Below are 17,693 nucleotides of genomic sequence, written 5' to 3'. Positions count from 1 at the left end.
ATTTAAAGTAAGGGGTGTCCCAAAATGCACGCAAGAAGTAATTTTGATAGAAAACACAGGTTTATAATTTCAAATTATAATTTTTTATTGATTCATAAAGTATACATTATAGGGTTATGTATGGAATAGGATATCGGGTAAATGGCCTCCATGGTGCCACATGCCATACAGCCCGAGAAACAATTCAATTACTGCATGAGTCATTTCCTGGTTGTGTAATTTCCCGTTTTGGTGATCAGAATTGGCTGCCCAGATCATGCGATTTAACGCCATTGGACGTTTTTCTTAGGGGTTTTTTGAAGTCTAAGGTTTATGCCAACAAGTCCACGACCAACCACGCCTTGAAGGAGAAACTGAGCGCTGTATCAACGAAATTCAGCCACATTTATGCAAAACGGTCATGGAAAATTTCAACAAAAGAGTGCATATGTGCCAGCAAAGCCGTGGAGGTCATTTACCCAATATGCTATTCCATACATAACCCTATACTGTATACTTTATGAATCAATAAAAAATTTACAATTTTAAATTATAAACCTGTGTTTTCTATCAAAATTACTTCTTGCGTGAATTTTGGGACACCCTTTATTTGCTGATAGGTATTGATTGCCATTTTATTATTAGTATTTTTGATTTTTTTCCTCCTTCTTAAAGAAGATCCTTTAACATTTTTTTGTAATACTGATTTGGTAGTGTTGAAGTCTTTTAGCTTTTTCTTGTTTGGGAAGCTCTTTATCTGTCCTTTGTTTCTAACTGATAGCTTTGTTGGGTAGATTAATATTGGTTGTAGGTCTTTGTTTTTCAACACTTTGAATATTTCTTGCCACTCTCTTCTGGCCTGCAACATTCCTGTTGAGAAGTCAGCTGACAGCCTTATGGGAGCTCCCTTGTAGGTAACTGATTGCTTTTCTTTTATTGTTTTTAAGATTTTTTCCTTTTCTTTAACCTTTGGCATTTTAAGTATGATGTGTCTTGGTGTGGACCTCTTTGGGTTCATGTTGTTTGGGACTCTCTGCACTTCCTGGACTTGTATGTCTATATTCTTCACCATGTTAGGGAAGTTATTCATCATTCTTTGTTCACATAGGTTTCAAATCCTTACTCTCTTCTCCCTCTGTCACCCCCAACTCCCCCCCCCCCCGCCCCCTTGGCTAATTTTGGTGTGCTTGAAGTTGTCCCAGAGGTTCTTTATATTATCCTAAATTGTTTTGGATTTTTTTCTTTTGCTGTTCTATTTGGTTGGTTTTTACTTCCTCATCTTCTAAATCTTTGATTTGATTCTCTGCTGAATCTACTCCACTTTTGATTCCATGTAATGTAGTCTTCATTTCTGACTGTTTTTTTTATGTTTTATATTTTTATGTTTCCTATTGCATTGTTGAAGTTCTAAGTTCATCTACTCTTCCCCTAAGTTTGTTGAGCATCCTTATAGCCAATGTTTTGAACTCTACATCTGGTTGATTGTTTGTCTCCATTTTGTTCCGTTCTTTTTCTGGAGTTTTGTTCTGTTCTTTCATTTCTTTGTCTCCACACATTTTCACAGGTTTAAATGACTATTCCTGAACCTATTAATGAGGCCTGAAAGAGTAGGCTGATTGCCTTAAGCAATTCCTGGCACTAGTGTTGGGGTTAACTTCACTCAAATCATAGGGCTATGACTATAGAGAGGTGATTTCCTGCAAAGAAAGGTGTGGTTATTTTTTTTTTTTTTTGGTCAGAAGAAGGGGAAATGGATATTGGGGAACCAACCACCAATGTTCAGTATACTAATACTATACTGTGTTGTTTAAAGGATCTAATTAAATAAAGGATATAAAAAATTCTTTGTAAATTGAAAGTGTTCTCCTGATGACTAGTATAAATTTTATTAGATTATAAAAATATTTCACAGTGTTATAAATGTGCTGAGATTAAAAAGTTGGTTATTGACTGATTTTATCATAATTATTATAACTTTTCATAATACAGAAATCTTGACTAATTTCACTTAGTCTTTTCATTTAAGATAACATTCACATACTCCAGATCCAAAAACCAAACTACAAAATAATTAAAAATTGCTTTATGAAAAGTGCTATTTCCAGATAGTTTACAAATAACATAATAGGAAACTTCTCCCTTAAAAACGGTGTTCATTTCTTTTTTATATAAATTTTCACCTGCATTAAGTAGATTATATTAGCACTTAGTTTTACCTGGGTGAAGAATGCCTGTGATTTCATACAGTGGTAAAAAACATACTTTTCTACTCATTTTTATTACATTATAGAATTACAAATGAATGTTTATAACATTTAATATCAGTTGCCAAAGATGAAATTTTGTATTTCCTCTCTTAAACGTGATCTAACGTACAATAGACAAATTACACTGATTTGAATAGTAGCTAATTATTAACTCAGAGATGATTGCCTCAACCACAACTAAACCATTACATTGTACAGATATGACAGTGGCCGGGATGTGGTTTTTAGTGGGCATCAATTTTTTTGGAGTTTCATGGCTATAAACTTTTAACCCTTTTCATAAAATTCTTTGATTTTTTTTTTAGTCTTAATATGATTTAAAGTTGTCAACTAAAGATTGTCTATCATCAGCATCTAAACAGTATTCTTTAGATAATATTGGTAAATAACAAGGAAGTGGTTTGGGATGTGGTTCCAATTATTCTGTTGCTCTTATTCTTCTGTTGTGGCTTACAGAAATATCTATTGGAAGTTTTAATATCCTTCCTGTACTAAATTGCAACCAGGCTCTCATAATTACTACTACAATGAGTTAGTTTTGTTTTGTTTTTTTAGCACCAAAGTTAAATAATTATTTCACATACAGAATGTTTTGGCATTTTTGTTGTCACTATTCTTTCTCCATGTTTGTAATATTGTTTATATTTAGGGTACATAAAATTTTAACTCCCATTATTATAGCACAATTTTATGGATAAACTTTTGAATTTCAAACAAATATAGTAATCTGAAATTTATCTTTTTGTGTCGTTAGATGCAACTGTGTTTCTGCTTTTTTTATGCTATATCTTTTTTTACAATTTTCATGAGTTATATTTTACATATCATAAAATTCACCCTATTTGAAGTGACCATGTGATAATTTTTAGTAAATTTAGTGAGTTATGCAATCATCACCATAAATCAGGTTTTGAAATAAATACTCATACAGTTACCTCTGGTCTGGGTGTTCCCCCTGAGGCCAGTGGAGAGGGAGGTAAGGCTGAGCTCATTCAGAGGAATTCAGGGCCCATTATGACTTCTGTGGGCCCTAGAAAATGTTGCCTTTGTGGGTATGTTTCTCCATAAAAATATTAAGAATTATAATTGCATTGATATAAAGATAAACATAATTCATTATTATGTGTTTAACATTATTGCATTCAATTTTTTTCTTCTGATTTCGAAAGAAATTAAAATTAAACGCTCTTTTGTACTTCTAAAGCATGGGTGGGGAACCTTTTTCTGTCGAGGACCATTTGGATATTTATAACACCATTCACGGGCCATACAAAATTAACAGTTTAAAAAATTAGCCTGCTATTTTTGGTCAAGCATTTAATTCAGTCACCTCTAATGCCTCGGCAGGGCCAGACATCATTTCAAGGGCGTTTTATGTCCCACAGGCCTGACGTCCCGCCCCCCCCCCACTCTGAAGTATCATGGGCCTTAAGCACTATGCTAAATTGGTAAGTCAGCCCTAGAATGTGCTACATCTGTGAGGAAAGACAATTGTGTATCCAAGAAGGGAGTGGAAGCTGAAAGTTGAGATTATTCTGAAAGGTGAATAGAAAAAGGAAAGGTAGAGAGGCAGCGGTATATGACCAACGAAGTGGAGAGAATTGGAGTAGGAGAGGGGAAAAAGCATAATATGAGGAAGTTCAAGAAGTCAGGGAACTGTCAGTATGCATTTGAACCTCCTTTTTTGAGGAGCCCGATGCACTCCTGCCTTGAAGGCCCTTGTCAGCCTGTTGGCAATTTTCATCCTAGTCCGGTTTCCATTCTTTAATGAGCACTCTCTGAAACCTCCCGCTGTCTATTAATTTAAGTTCAGGGCATACAAATGGATATTAACATTTACCTAATATTAAGAAGAGCAATCAGGAAGATAAAGATATACACACACAAAATGAAAAAATCAGGTGACTTCCAAGGAAAGGTACAAAGTACTTTAGATAATTTTTTAATTTATTTTATTTTTTTAATACTGTTGGTTAGATTGAATATAGATGACTGCAATACAAATCATCGTTCACCATTTTTAAAAGAAGATTCAGTGAAATGCAGGTATACTGGTAGGATTCTCTGGTTTTGTATAATTGAAGTCATTAGTTATATTCATGGGCATTGCATATTTTTATATGTAAGCCACAAACAAGAGCTTTTAAGTAATAGTAATCAATAATTATTAGTGGAGGATATCTCAAAGGAGAAGAGAATAAAATGGGAAAATAAATTTTATTGTAATCTAATTTAATTCTCGTGTTAGATACTTTAAAACAAGTTGGTGCTTTTAAAATGTTTAAAACAATAGAAACATAATTAAGATCAAGATATAAAATAGGAGAAAGATCCATTGGTATTGACAAATATTCCCTGAAATTAGATTTTTTCCTTGTAGACTCTTATAGAAAAATAAATTTAATTGTTCTTAAAGGTGGGTTTAACAGTTTTAGAATCACCTATATTCTCTATTACTAGAGTTAGAAAAATTTGTCTTTTTTCCTGTTCATCAGTTTCACCTCCATTTGTCCTTTCTAGAGTCAGAAAATTTTATGTAGAATAAAATGTAATGATCATATCTTTTTGTATTGACTAATTAAGTAGTAGATGTTGCATTATATAGGCTGTTTATAATTAAGGGTGACTGTTTATCTGTCATAGGTATAGACCAGCTGATTCCTAGTGGAATGTGTCTATTTGGCTTCAACTATTATGCCATCATTGTAGCTATGTAGACCACTAACATTGGGCATGGTAGCTGAGATTTAATTTCTAGGAAAATAATTTTAGTTATTAACAGAATGTGTATTAGGTATAATGGTGAGTAATTTTAAAATATTTTGCAGCCTAGAGTCATTATCTATCAGCAATTTATAATATCTTGATTAGCTGGAGTGCTTAGCAATTTGGATATTCTGTTTGATTTCATTTTCTAGATGACTGAGGGCTAAAGGAAACTGGGTTGGTTTCCAACATTTTCATAGAAAAATCTTCTAAAATGCTTTAATATACTTTTCTGTTGTGGTAAATACCATATACTAAATATATTTTTTACCTTAAAGATTATTATTATGATCTTTATTTTTTTAACCTATTGATACTCACTTTAGGGAATAAGAAATTAAGTCAAATTTGTACTAACAGAATCCATTTATCCGTCTAACTCCATCCACCCATCCATTTATACCTGTTTTTCCTTATTTGCTAGAGTATACAATAAGTGATACATAATTCAGCAAGTGCCCTGCCCCGTGGAATTTACATTGTAGTTGGAAATAATAGGCAGTAAACCAAGTAATAAGAGATAAATTCACAGAAGGAAATAAACAGTTTTGATAAAGATAACAGGGTCACCTATTTTAGCCAGGGCAAGATTATTCCATACATGCAAAGGCCCGAAGCAGTACAAACCGTGGCAAGTTCTAGGAACCGACAAAATGCCACTGTGACCCACTGAAAGATGTTCCCTAGAAGTTGACATTGTCACTGGCCATTGTTAATACTCATCTGCAGAATAAACATGGGGTGTAACTCAATATTCTATGGCCAGTAGGCACATTCGAAGTTGGGAATCAGTGATAGCCTGTTCTCTTTTGGGGGAGGGAATTTCTTGGCATGGTACAAGGTCAAACCTGTAGAGCAAGAGTTGAGTTCTGGTGCAGTTTTGGAAGAATGGCTAATAGAAGCAACTCAAGACTGCAAACAGCTCTAATAGAAGCAACTCAAGACTGCAAACAGCTTTCATGTTTTCTGCCATCTGGGCTGGCTGGAGACGCGTATTGAGAATTATGAACAGTGTCTGCCGTTATAGGAGATGTTGCATTATTTAGGCTGTTTATATTTGTCAAAGATGTTGCATTATATAGGCTGTTTGTATTTGTCAAAGTTGAATTTTTGAGAGTGACTCTAATAACAGTAAAACCTATGTCACATTTACTTCATACTAGACTCTGTTCTAAGCACATTGCATATATGCACTGATTTGTTGCCCCAGCAGCTTTATTATTCCTGCTTTACTGAGGAGGAAGCAGAATAGCAACATAACCTGGCCTGGGTCACACAGCCAGGAAGTCGCAGATCTGGGACCTGAACTCAGACTGAATGCAGACTGTGCTGTGCTTCCACTCTCCCTAAGAGGATAAAGTCCTCCCAGCATTAATTCACTTAAATATTTATTGAGTGCCCAGTGCCAGGAATGCTGTTATTCCTGACAATGTTATGGTGAATAAGGATGTCTGGGGAATATGTTTTAGCTCTTAAGAGGGATTTACAGAGATACATCTTGGCTTGTCTTTTGGGGAGAATTATTTTTAATAAGTAGTGTGATCAGCACTGAGCAACAGAACTTAGTATGATGATTGTACATTGATTTTGTTTCTTAGAACCTTGTAGGGCTAGCTTTTTTAGTTCAAAGAGTATTTTAGTATTTTTTCATATACAAGATCATGCCATTTATGCATAGAGGTAGTTTTACTTCTTCCTTTCCAACATGGATGCCTTTCTTTCTTTTTTAAAAAAATATGTTTTTTATTGATTTTAGAGAGAGAGAAAGGGACAGAGAGAGAGAAACATTGATGTAAAAGAGACATTGATTGGTTGTATCCTCTATACATCCTGACCAGGGATTGAACCCTCAACCAGGGTATGTGCCCTGACCAAGAATTAAACTGGTGACCTTTTGGTGCATAGGATGATGCTCAACCAACTGAGTGACACCAGCCAGGGCACCTTTGTTTCTTTTCTTGTCTAATTTCCCTGGGTAGAAAGAATCACAACAATCTATATATATAAAAGCCTAAGCGACTGTTAAGATGAATGACCAGAACGACCAGTCACTATGACACGCACTGACCACCAGGGGGCAGACGCTCATCGCAGGAGCTTCCCCCAGCCTGCAGGCCCAGCTTGCCAATGGGGCTTGCCAGCCAAACTCCTGGTCCTTACCCCCTGCCGGCAGGTCCTGATTGCCCGATCAGGGCTGGGCCCCAGGCTGGGACAGGAAACCGGGGGTAGGTGGTGGCAGACATAGGCAGTGAGGGAAGGAGGAGGTGGGGAGGCGGAGAGGCGGGGAACCTGATTGGCCTTGATCGCTGGCCAGGTCTAGGGACCCCACCCATGCACGAATTTCATGTACTGGGCCTCTAGTGTTGAATAAAGCAGAAAGAGCAGACACTGTTTTCTGTTTCCTGATTTCAGGGCAAAACATTAAGTTTTTCACTAGGGTCTAGAACAGGGGTGGGCAAACTTTTTGACTCGAGGGCCACAATGGGTTCTTAAACTGGACCGGAGGGCCGGAACAAAAGCATGGATGGAGTGTTTGTGTGAACTAATATAAATTCAAAGTAAACATCATTACATAAAAGGGTACGGTCTTTTTTTTTTTTAGTTTTATTAATTTCAAACGGGCCGGATCCGGCCCGCGGGCCGTAGTTTGCCCACGGCTGGTCTAGAAGATCTTCCAGTGATATCAATGGGGTGTTAAAGTTCCCTACTATTATTGTATTGCTTTTGATCTCTTCCTTAAAATCCTCCAGAACTTGAAAATATATTTAGATGCTCCTGTATTTGGTGCATATATGTTTACCAGAGTTATATCCTCTTGTGTATTGTTCTCTTTAGTATTATGAAGTGTCCTTTGTTCCTTTGTTACCTTTTATTATGGCCTTCACTTTGTCAGATAAGAGTGTTGCTATCCAGCTTTTTTTTTTATTTCCATTTGCCTAGAAAATTTTTTTCCATCCCTTAACTTTCATTCTGTGTGAGTCCTTTGTTCTGTGGTAAGTTTCTTGTAGATAGTATATATATGGGTCATGTTTCCTTATTCATTTGGCTACTATATGTTGTTTAATTGGAGCATATAAACCATTTATATTTAAGGTTATTATTGATAGGTAATTATTTATTGCCATCCTTATTCTTTATGCCTGTGTTCTCTTTCTCTCTATTTCTTCTTAAAACCATCCTTTTAGCATTTCTTGCAGTAATGGCTTGGTGGTAATAAACTTTTTAAGTCTTTTTTTGTCTGCAAAGCTCTTTATTTCAACTTCAATTTTGAAAGATAGCCTTGGGTTTAGTCCCTTGGTTTTCATTACTTTGTATACTTCATGCTATTCCCTCTGGCCTGAAGTGTTTCTATTGAGAAGTCAGCCTACAGTCTAATGGGAGTTCTCTCATAGATAACTTTCTGTCTCTCTCTTTTAGCCTTTAAGATTATTTCTTTGTCTTTAATGTTTGCCATTTTAATTAATATGTGCTTAGGTGTGGGTCTTTTGGGGTTTATCTTGGCTGGGACTCTGTGTTTCCCAAACTTGAGTGACTTTTTCCTTCACCAGGTTGGGGAAATTTTCTGCCATTATTTCTTCAAACAGATTCTCTGTTCCTTTCTCAGATTCTGCTCCTTCTGATACCCCTATAATGCAAATGTTGTTGTTTCATGTTGTCCCAAAGCTACATTAGACTCTTGTGCTTTTAAATTTTTTGTCCATTTGCTACTCTGACTGGATATTTTTTCTACCTTGTCTTCTAATTCATTGATTTGGTTCTCAGCTTCTTATAGTCTACTAGAGGCCCGGTGCATGAAACCTGTGCACGAGGGATGTGTGTGTGTGTGTGTGTGTGTGTGTCCCCCTCAGCCCAGCCTGCACCCTCTCCAATCAAGGACTGCTGGCTCCCAACCGCTCACCTGCCTGCCGACCTGATCACCTTCTAACCACTCCCCTGCGAGCCTGATCGATGCCTAACTGCTCCCCTGCTGGCCCGATTGCCCCCAACTGCCCTTCCTTTCAGACCTGGTCCCTACCAACTGCCCTCCCCTGCTGGCCATCTTGTGGTGGCCATCTTTGACCACATGGGGGTGGCCATCTTGTGTGTTGGAGTGATGGTCAATTTGCAAAATACCTCTTTATTAAGTAGGATTCTTGAATCCTTATAGGGTGTTCTTTATTTCAACTCTTGTCATTCCTCATTTCCAATTGATTTTTATTTAATGTTTCAACCTCTCTGTTCAAGTTGGTGTAGCTCCCATTAAGTCCCTTATAATTTTCACTAATTTCCTTATAATTCTCACTAAGTTGCTTGTAGTTCTCACTGAATTGTTTGAGCACCCTTAATTACCATTACTCTGAATTCTTTATTTGACAAATTGCTTGCCTCCAGTTCATTTAGTTTTTTTTTTATGGTGATTCCTCCTTTGCTTTCATTTGGGGGTTTTTTTTGTCTCCCCATTTTTGCTGTCTCTTTGTTTTTGTTTCTATGTATTAAATCAAACTGTTATGCCTCCCAGACTTTGTGGGCTGGTCTTATGTAGCAGGTGTTTTTTGGGACCCAGTGGTGCAGTCTCTTAGACTCCTGTGTTGGGTGCTCTAGGAAAGCCCCCTATTTGAGTTGTTCGAGTTTTCCTGTTGTAGTTGGGTCTTGAATGTTATTGTCCCATTCGTGGATGAAGTCTCCTCTCAGACTGATTGACTATGTGGCTCACCCCTGACCATGTCATGTGAGCTGTTGTGGAGGTACTGTCTCCAGGTGTTTTCTGTTCTTCCTTTATATGTCTCCTCCTCAGCTGCACTTCAGTGGGTAAATGTTTTCCAGTTTAGTTGTATTTCCAATCTGGCCCTGGGATGAGGTGCACAACAGGTCTGTCTATTCAGCTGTCATTTTCTCCCTCCCTAACAGCCTCCATTTTTAAAAGTTTTGTTCTACTAATTAATTTTTAGTTACATATAATTTTGTTTGGAAAATATATTTGATATGAATTCAGTCTTCTTAAGTAAGTCAATTGAGACTTTTTTGGTTTCATAATATGCAGTTTATTTTGGAAAATATTCCATGTATGCTTAAAAAGAATGTATATTCTGCCCGGCCAGCGTGGTTGAGCATTGACCTATGAACCAGGAGGTCACAGTTCAGTTCTCAGTTGGGGCACATGCCCAGGTTGTGGGCTCGATCCCCAGTATGGGGTGTACAGGAGGCAGCCGGTTGATGATTTTCTCTCATCATTGATGTTTCTACCTCTCTCTCCCTCTCCCTTCCTCTCTGAAATAAATAAAAATATATTTTTTAAAAAGAATGTATATTCTATTGTTTTGTTGTGAAATGTCTTAAAAATAGTCAATTAAATTCATCTTTTCTGATGTGTCTTTTAAGGCTGCTGTTTTCTTGTTGATTTTCTGTCTGGATTATCTATTGTTGTTAATGGGTTGTTAACGTCCTCTACCATTACTGTATTGCCTTCATTCTCTTCCTTTATATTTGTCTATATTTACTTTACATATTTAGGTTCTTGTATGTTGGGTGCATAAATGTTTACAAGGGTTATATCCTCTTGCTGGATTGATAACTTCATTATTATGAAATATCCTTCTTTATGTTTTTTAAAGTGCATTTTATCTGATATAAGTATTACTACCCTAGCTTTTTTTGTTTTTGTTTCCATTTGCATGAAATATCTTTTTGCCTCCCTTTACTTCGAGTCTGCGTTTGTCTTTATATCTGATGTGGGTTCCTTATAGTCAGCATATATTTGGGTTTTGTTATGTTGTCCATTCACCTACCCTATATCTTTTGATTAGAACATTTAATCAATTTTCATTTAAGTAATTGTTGATAGATATGTACTTATTACTATTTTATTATTCACTAGAGGCCCGGTGCATGAGATTTGTTCACTGGGGGGGCTGTTCCTCAGCCCGGCCTGCACCCTCTCACAGTCAGACATCCCTCTCGCAGTCCGGGACCCCTCGCTCCTTACTGCCCACCTGGCTTCTGGCTGAGTGGCGCTCCCCTTGTGGGAGCGTACTGCCCACCAGGGGGCAGCTCCTGTGTTGAGCGTCTGCCCCCTGGTGGTCAGTGTGCGTCTTAGCGACCAGTTGTTCCACCGTTCTGTCGATTTGCATATTAGGCTTTTATTATATAGGATACTTTTGATCTTTTTTTCTTCTTCTTAAAGAAGACCCTTTAGCTTTTCTTGTAATACTGGTTTATTGGTGACAAACTCCTTTAGCTTTTACATGTCTGGCTTTATCTCTCCTTTGATTATAAATGATAGCCTTGCTGGTAGAATAGTGTTTGTTGTGGGTTCTTGCTTCTCTTCACTTTGAATATTCCATGCCAATTTCTTCTGATCTACAGTGTTTCTGTTGAGAAGTCAGCTGACAGCCATTGTAGGGAACTAACTCTTTTTCTCTTGCTAATGTTAAGATTCTCTTTTTACTTAATGTGTGGAATTTTAATTATATTGTGTCTTGGTGTGGGCCTCCTTGGGTTCAGCTCATTTCAGACTCTGTGCTTCCTGGACATGTATGTTTATTTCCTTGGCCAGGTTAGGGGAGTTTTTTTTTGTCATATTTCTTCAGGTACATTTTCAATCTTGTGCTTTTTCTCTTCTATTTTTGATACCCCTATTATGTGATATTGTTACACTTGATATTTTCCTAGAGGTCCCTTAAACTATCCTCATCTTTTATTCTTTCCTCTTTTTGCTGTACTGATTAGTTTTTTCTGCTATTTTATTTTCCAAATTTTTGTTTTATCTAGTCTGCTGTTGGTTCAATCCAATATATTCTTAATTTCAGTTACTGTATTCTTTATTTCTTTTTTTAAAGTTATTTTTTCCCTTTACTTCATTTTCCATCATCATTTATTCCCCCATACCCTCTTACATCTACACTTCCCTCACATGCAATCACCACACTGTTGTCTGTGTCCATGAATTATCTTTTTTTGCTTGATCTGTTACTGGGAAACCCCCGGTTGGGCTTGGGCTGCCTGTCGCTGTGTCCAATAATGAAGGCAGGGTTGAATCATATAAGGCGTTTATTGAAAAGGCCAGCTAATCAAGAAGACAGGGCACTTACAAGCATTCAAATTCTGTCTTCCCAGTAAGGCAGTGGTTTTCAACCTTGGCTGCGCATTAGAATCACCTGGGAATCTTTTTAAAATCCTGATTTCTGGGCCTCATCCTCTGGGAATTCTGTTTCTTTGTTACTGATGTTGTGGCCCCACCCCATAACAAAGAAACAGATTTTCCGGAGGATGAGGCCCAGAAATCAGGATTTTAAAAAGATTCCCGGGTGATTCTAATGTGCAGCCAAGGTTGAGAACCACTGGCTATAGGGTGAGGCAGCCCTTGAGGTCTGCAGATGTCATCTATTATTCTTTAGTCATCAGGTGATGAGATGATGTTGATGAGATGTTTTGACTCCTGGTGGGTTGGTCTGACCCTGCTTATCATACTGTTTGCTGGATTCACAGCTGAGTCACCTCCTTATTCGCTTTACATAGGCCTTGAGATGGAAACTTAAGAAAAACATAACCCCCTATAAGTATATGTGTTCTAAAATTTAAAATAATATGATTATTTTTCAGATTAATTCAGGTTCTCTATCTATCAGATTATAGGTCCCCCTTATCAAATTCTTCCACCCCTTTCCCCAACTAACCTCTTCACCCCCATCAGAGCTGTCTGCCTATTCTCTATGAGTCTGTTTTTATAGTTTGTTATTTTTCTAACTGGCATATTTCACTTGGCATAATGTTCAAATCAAGTTATTTGTGGTGATACCTTAAGGCAGTGGTTCTCAACCTTCCTAATGCCGCGACCCTTTAATACAGTTCCTCATGTTGTGGTGACCCCCAACCATAAAATTATTTTCGTTGCTACTCCATAACTGTAATTTTGCTACTGTTATGAATCCTAATGTAAACATCTGATATGCAGGATGTATTTTCATTGTTACAAATTGAACATAAAGCATAGTGATTAATCACAAAAACAATATGTAATTATATGTGTTTTCCGATGGTCTTAGGCGACCCCTGTGAAAGGGTCGTTTGAGCCCCAAAGGGGTCGCGACCCACAGGTTGAGAACCGCTGCCTTAAGGAGACCCAAGCGAGACTCCACTTAAAATTTATAAGCATGAGCTTGAGTGCCTTTGTCTGCTGCTCCTCCTTGTTCAGGTGGGTTCTGATGCACTAACTCCCGGGTCTTCCATCAGGCCCTTCCCTACGTGGATGGTGTAGGGCAGTGGTCGGCAAACTGCGGCTCGCGAGCCACATTCGGCTCTTGGGCCCCTTGAGTGTAGCTCTTCCACAAAATACTGACTTCTGCGCATGGGCCACAAAGTTTCAATCGCACTGTACATTCGTGCCCACACGTGGTATTTTGTGGAAGAGCCACACTCAAGGGGCCAAAGAGCTGCATGTGGCTCGCGAGCTGCAGTTTGCCGACCACTGGTGTAGGGCATGCAGAAAGCCGGCTCACCCTTCTCCGCTTCCTCCTTGAACTGCTGCATGCAGTCCAGGAAGGCCACCATTGCCTCGTCAAACTTGTTATCTAAGAGAGCGCTCTACTCCCAAGTGCACAATATGGGCAGCTCCATGGGGTCGTCTATTAATGACTTCAGATAGCAGTGGTCTCCACAGGGAAGAGCCGGTACTTCTGAAACTGCAGACCGACTGCGTTAGACAGGGCCAGGAGCAGCAAGGCCGTGTGCCCCAGGCTGTGTTGATCTCACTGCAGCTCTCGGGGACAGTGGGGACGCAGCCCAACCTGAAGCTATTGATGATGGCCAAGGGGCCATCACAGCAGATCTCAAATACGGCCTTGAAGGCATTGGTTTTCTTCAGCCGGGTGAGCTGGGTCTGGGCGTACAGCAGCCGGTCCTCCACGCTCCACAGCTCATCCTGCAGTTCCAGTTGTTGCCATTGCAGCTCACCGAGGTCCCCATAGTACTGCCTTTCCTGCTGCTCCAGCGTCTCCGTCTCTGCCCGCGCCACCTCCTGAGCCATAGCTGCCCTTTCTCGGTTCTTCTCCACCTCCTCCAACTCCTGGACCAGCCTCACTTCCTCCAGCTCCACGACCTTCAGCTCCTCCTGCAGTGCCTCCCTTGCATCCTCACTTAATCCATCCCTGGTCTCCAAACAGCATTTTTAGTTCTGACTGTCAGATTCTGAGATCCTGAGCTGGGGTGTCCAGCTGCTCCCGAAGACCGTCAGTACAGCCCTCCCACAGGGAGTGGTCCAGCTCTTCTTCACCAGTTGGGATGTCAGAAACACCCCTTGTGGCTCTCTGGATGCTACTGAGAGTCCTCCCAGAGCCCAGCTTCCTGAGCAGGGTGAAGTTGCTGGGACCGTACCCAGAAATCTCGTTATCACCAAGGATGGTCCAGCCAGAGGCACTATACTGAAGCTCTTCAAGGTCTACTAGTATCTCCATCCTGGAGGTAGAGCCTTCCTCTGGAGTTGCTCCTGGCTCCCCCTGAGCTAAGGGGAATTTCAAAGCTGCAGGTTCTTGGCTGAGGTCAAGGCCTAAGGTCTCTGTGGAACAAGTCAGCTTTAGGGGCCCGCGGCAGAAATGGCAAGTGAAGCGGATGGAGGACACGGTGGAGGTTTTGACTTTCACCGTTGACTCTAAGTTTTTTTCTGTATTCTTTATTTCTAACGACTTATATTTTATGGCTTCAGTCTCTTTGTTTAAGTTCTCACTGAGTTTATTTATTCTTCCCATAAGTTCATTGAACATCTTTATAACCAGTGTATTCAAATCTTGTATTTGGTAGATTGCTTGTCTCCATTTTAGCTCTTCTTCTGGAGTTTTGTTCTGATTTGTCATTTGGGACGTGGTTCTTTTTCTTTTCATTTTGGCTGCCTCCCTGTGTTTGTTTCTATGTATTAGTTAGCTCTGCAACATCTCTCCCACTTGGCAGAGTGGCCTTATGTAGTACGTGTTTTGTGCCCAGTGGTGCAGCCTCATTTTTCACCTGAGCTATGTGTTCCAGGTGTGCTTGTTGTGTGGATTGTGTGTGTCCTCTTGTAGTTGAGTTTTGGTTTCTGTTGGCTTGTCCGTGGGTAGAATTGACCCTCTGATTGACTTGCTACGAGGATGGGCTGGGACTATAGTGGAGGGGCCTTGTGTGGAAAGTAGGGTTTGCGTTAGCAGGGCTCTGTTATCCACGGAGCCCACCCTTTGGGTGTTTCATTTGTGGAGCTAATTGTGTGGTGCTCTGGTGTAGCCTGTAGCTGGCCACCAGGTGTGTTGTTTCCAGGACCTTGGGGTCAGGGCTGAAGCACAGATTAAGATCAGTTGCTGCCTGTGCTCTGACTGGAGCCACCTGGTAGGAAATATAAAATCATCTGTGTTGGCTGCCTATGCTGGGCTTGAAGATGCTTGGGAACGTTACGCTGGTAACCCAGGCCGCCTGCCACTAGTGTCAGGCTTGGTGCCACTTAGAAAGAGGTACAGGACACACTGAGGTCAGCTGCTGCTTATTTGGTGTTTGTGGACCTTTGAGAGAATTTAGGTAAGTCCTCAGTGCCGGCCAAGGCCATTTGCTTCTGAACAACAGCCACTGAGAGGGGTTTGGCCTATGTGTGAATTGGGTGGGGTGGAGCCTCAGGTAATCACCAGGGTGGAATGAGCAGTGCTAGCAGGTTGTTGGAGACTCACACTAGGCAACTTCTTGCTTCTGCTGTGTAGGAGGAGGGCTCAGCAAAGGAACCATGGCTCCTGCCAACACTTAGGCCTGCTGGCCGGGTGGGGGAAGGTGTCAACAAAGAACTATGGCGCCCGGTAGCAGGTCTGTCCCAAGAGAGCTGCCTTTTCAGCCCTCACCCTGAAGCCAGACATTTTAGTGCCTCGAACTCTTTATATCCTTGATGTTTTTTGAGTTGCTGTCCCTTTGCTGGAGCTTAGTGACTGTGAGGGAGGGAGGGAGTCTGTGCTCAGGCCCTCTAAGAGGACACCTGGGTCTTACAGCTGCTCTCCATCTCACTAGGACGGAGTCCCTGTCCATTCTCACAGCCAGATGCTGTGAGGACTCCTCTTTCCCTCACTGATGCTCTGGGCTGGGGAGCCTGATGTCGGGCTGGGACCCCTCCCACCTCAGGGGGGAATTTCTGCAGCCAAGATTTCCCTCTAGATTCTTAACTGCCACATGTGGGTGTGGGACCTGCTGGTTCTGAGTCTCTGCGCCTCTTTCTAGTCTTGACTTGGCTTCCTCTTTATAACCTTAGTTATAGGACTTCTGTTCCACTCGTCTTCATGTGGTTCTCAAGGGTGGTGTTCTATAATTTAGTTGTCATTTTGATGTGGCCATGGGAGGAGGCAAGCCACAATGTTTACCTACTCTGCCATCTTGAGTGGAAGTTAGAAAATGGATATAAAATTAATAAGGAGATATTTTACATTTTTCCGACAGGGTCTTTCCCATTTAACATGTACTTTATACCTTCAGCACATCTTAATTTGGCATATCCTCATCAAGGGCTTATTAGTCACATGTGGTTAGTGGCTGTTGCAATGACCAGAACAGTCTTTGAACACAGAGAAGGGGAGGTGCATTGAAATCCCAGTGTTTCCTTTCTTTCCTCCCCACTTGTGTTGAAAAGGAAAAGTAATGTTAAACCATGATCATGTCCAGTTCTATTCCTTCCTTGTTACTATCTGTGCTAAACCAGATAATGGCCCCAGATGAGTCCATGTCCTCATCCTCAGAACCTATGCATATGCTGCCTTTTATGACAAAGGGAACTAAGTTCAGGATGTTGAGATGGGAGGATTACCCTGGATGGGGTGAGCCTAATGTAAATACAAGGGTCTTTTAAAGAGAGAGGCAGGAAGATCAGAGTCACTAGTTTGAGATGTAACAACGGTTGCAAGAAGGTGGAGTGAGTGAGGAAAAGGCCATGCACTGAAGGAATGCTGACAGCCTCTGGAAGCTGTAAGGCAGCGGTTCTCAACCTGTGGGTCGCGACCCCTTTGGCGGTCGAACGACCCTTTCACAGGGGTCACCTAAGACCATCCTGCATATCAGATATTTACATTACGATTCATAACAGTAGCAACATTACAGTTATGAAGTAGCAAATAAAATAATTTTATGGTTGGGTCACAACATGAGGAACTGTATTCAAAGGGCCAGAAGGTTGAGAACCACTGCTGTAACGGGTAGGGGATAGGAAACAGGTTCTCACCTGAGAGTCTCCAGAATGAACCAGCCTTGCTGACCCCTTGACTAAACTCCCCTCCCCGTGAGAGGGAGTTTAGACTTCTGACCTCCAGGACTGTAAAGGAATATGTAGCTAAATTTGGGGGTACTACGTAACAGCAGCAATCGGAAACTGCTTCACCACCTTAGCGGTCAGAAGTGGCTATGGAAAGTTTGGTTTTATATGTAAACTAGAGTCCTGATGCACGAAATTCGTGCATGGGGGCGAGGTGTGTCCCTCAGCCCAGCCTGCACCCTCTCCAATCTGGGACCCCTCGAGGGACCCTGGTGGGATGGGGCCTAAATGGGAAGTTGGACATCCCTCTCACCATCCAGGACTGCTGGCTCCCAACCGCTTGCCTACCTGTCTGCCTGATTGCTCCTAACTGCTTCTGCCTGCCAGCCTGATCACCCCCTAACCACTCCCCTGCCAGCCTGATCAATGCTAACTCTCCCCTGCCAGCCTATTTGCCCCTAACTGCC

The 17,693-nt window shown here is 40.7% G+C and overlaps 1 protein-coding gene and 1 pseudogene across 2 annotated transcripts in view; one reads left to right on the top strand and one right to left on the bottom strand.

Annotated features, from left to right (window-relative positions):
• SUGCT (succinyl-CoA:glutarate-CoA transferase) overlaps positions 1-17,693 on the top strand; it is a 520,039-nt gene that overhangs the window by 53,475 nt on the left and 448,871 nt on the right. The gene's annotated exons all lie outside the window — the stretch shown is intronic.
• LOC106696524 lies at positions 1,984-14,746 on the bottom strand (annotated as a pseudogene).

Source organism: Myotis lucifugus, unplaced genomic scaffold (assembly GCF_000147115.1).
Source record: "Myotis lucifugus unplaced genomic scaffold, Myoluc2.0 scaffold_18, whole genome shotgun sequence".
NCBI classification, from domain to species: Eukaryota; Metazoa; Chordata; class Mammalia; order Chiroptera; family Vespertilionidae; genus Myotis; species Myotis lucifugus.
Note: the sequence above shows the minus strand (reverse complement) of the source record. Positions and strands in the feature narration are given on the sequence as shown.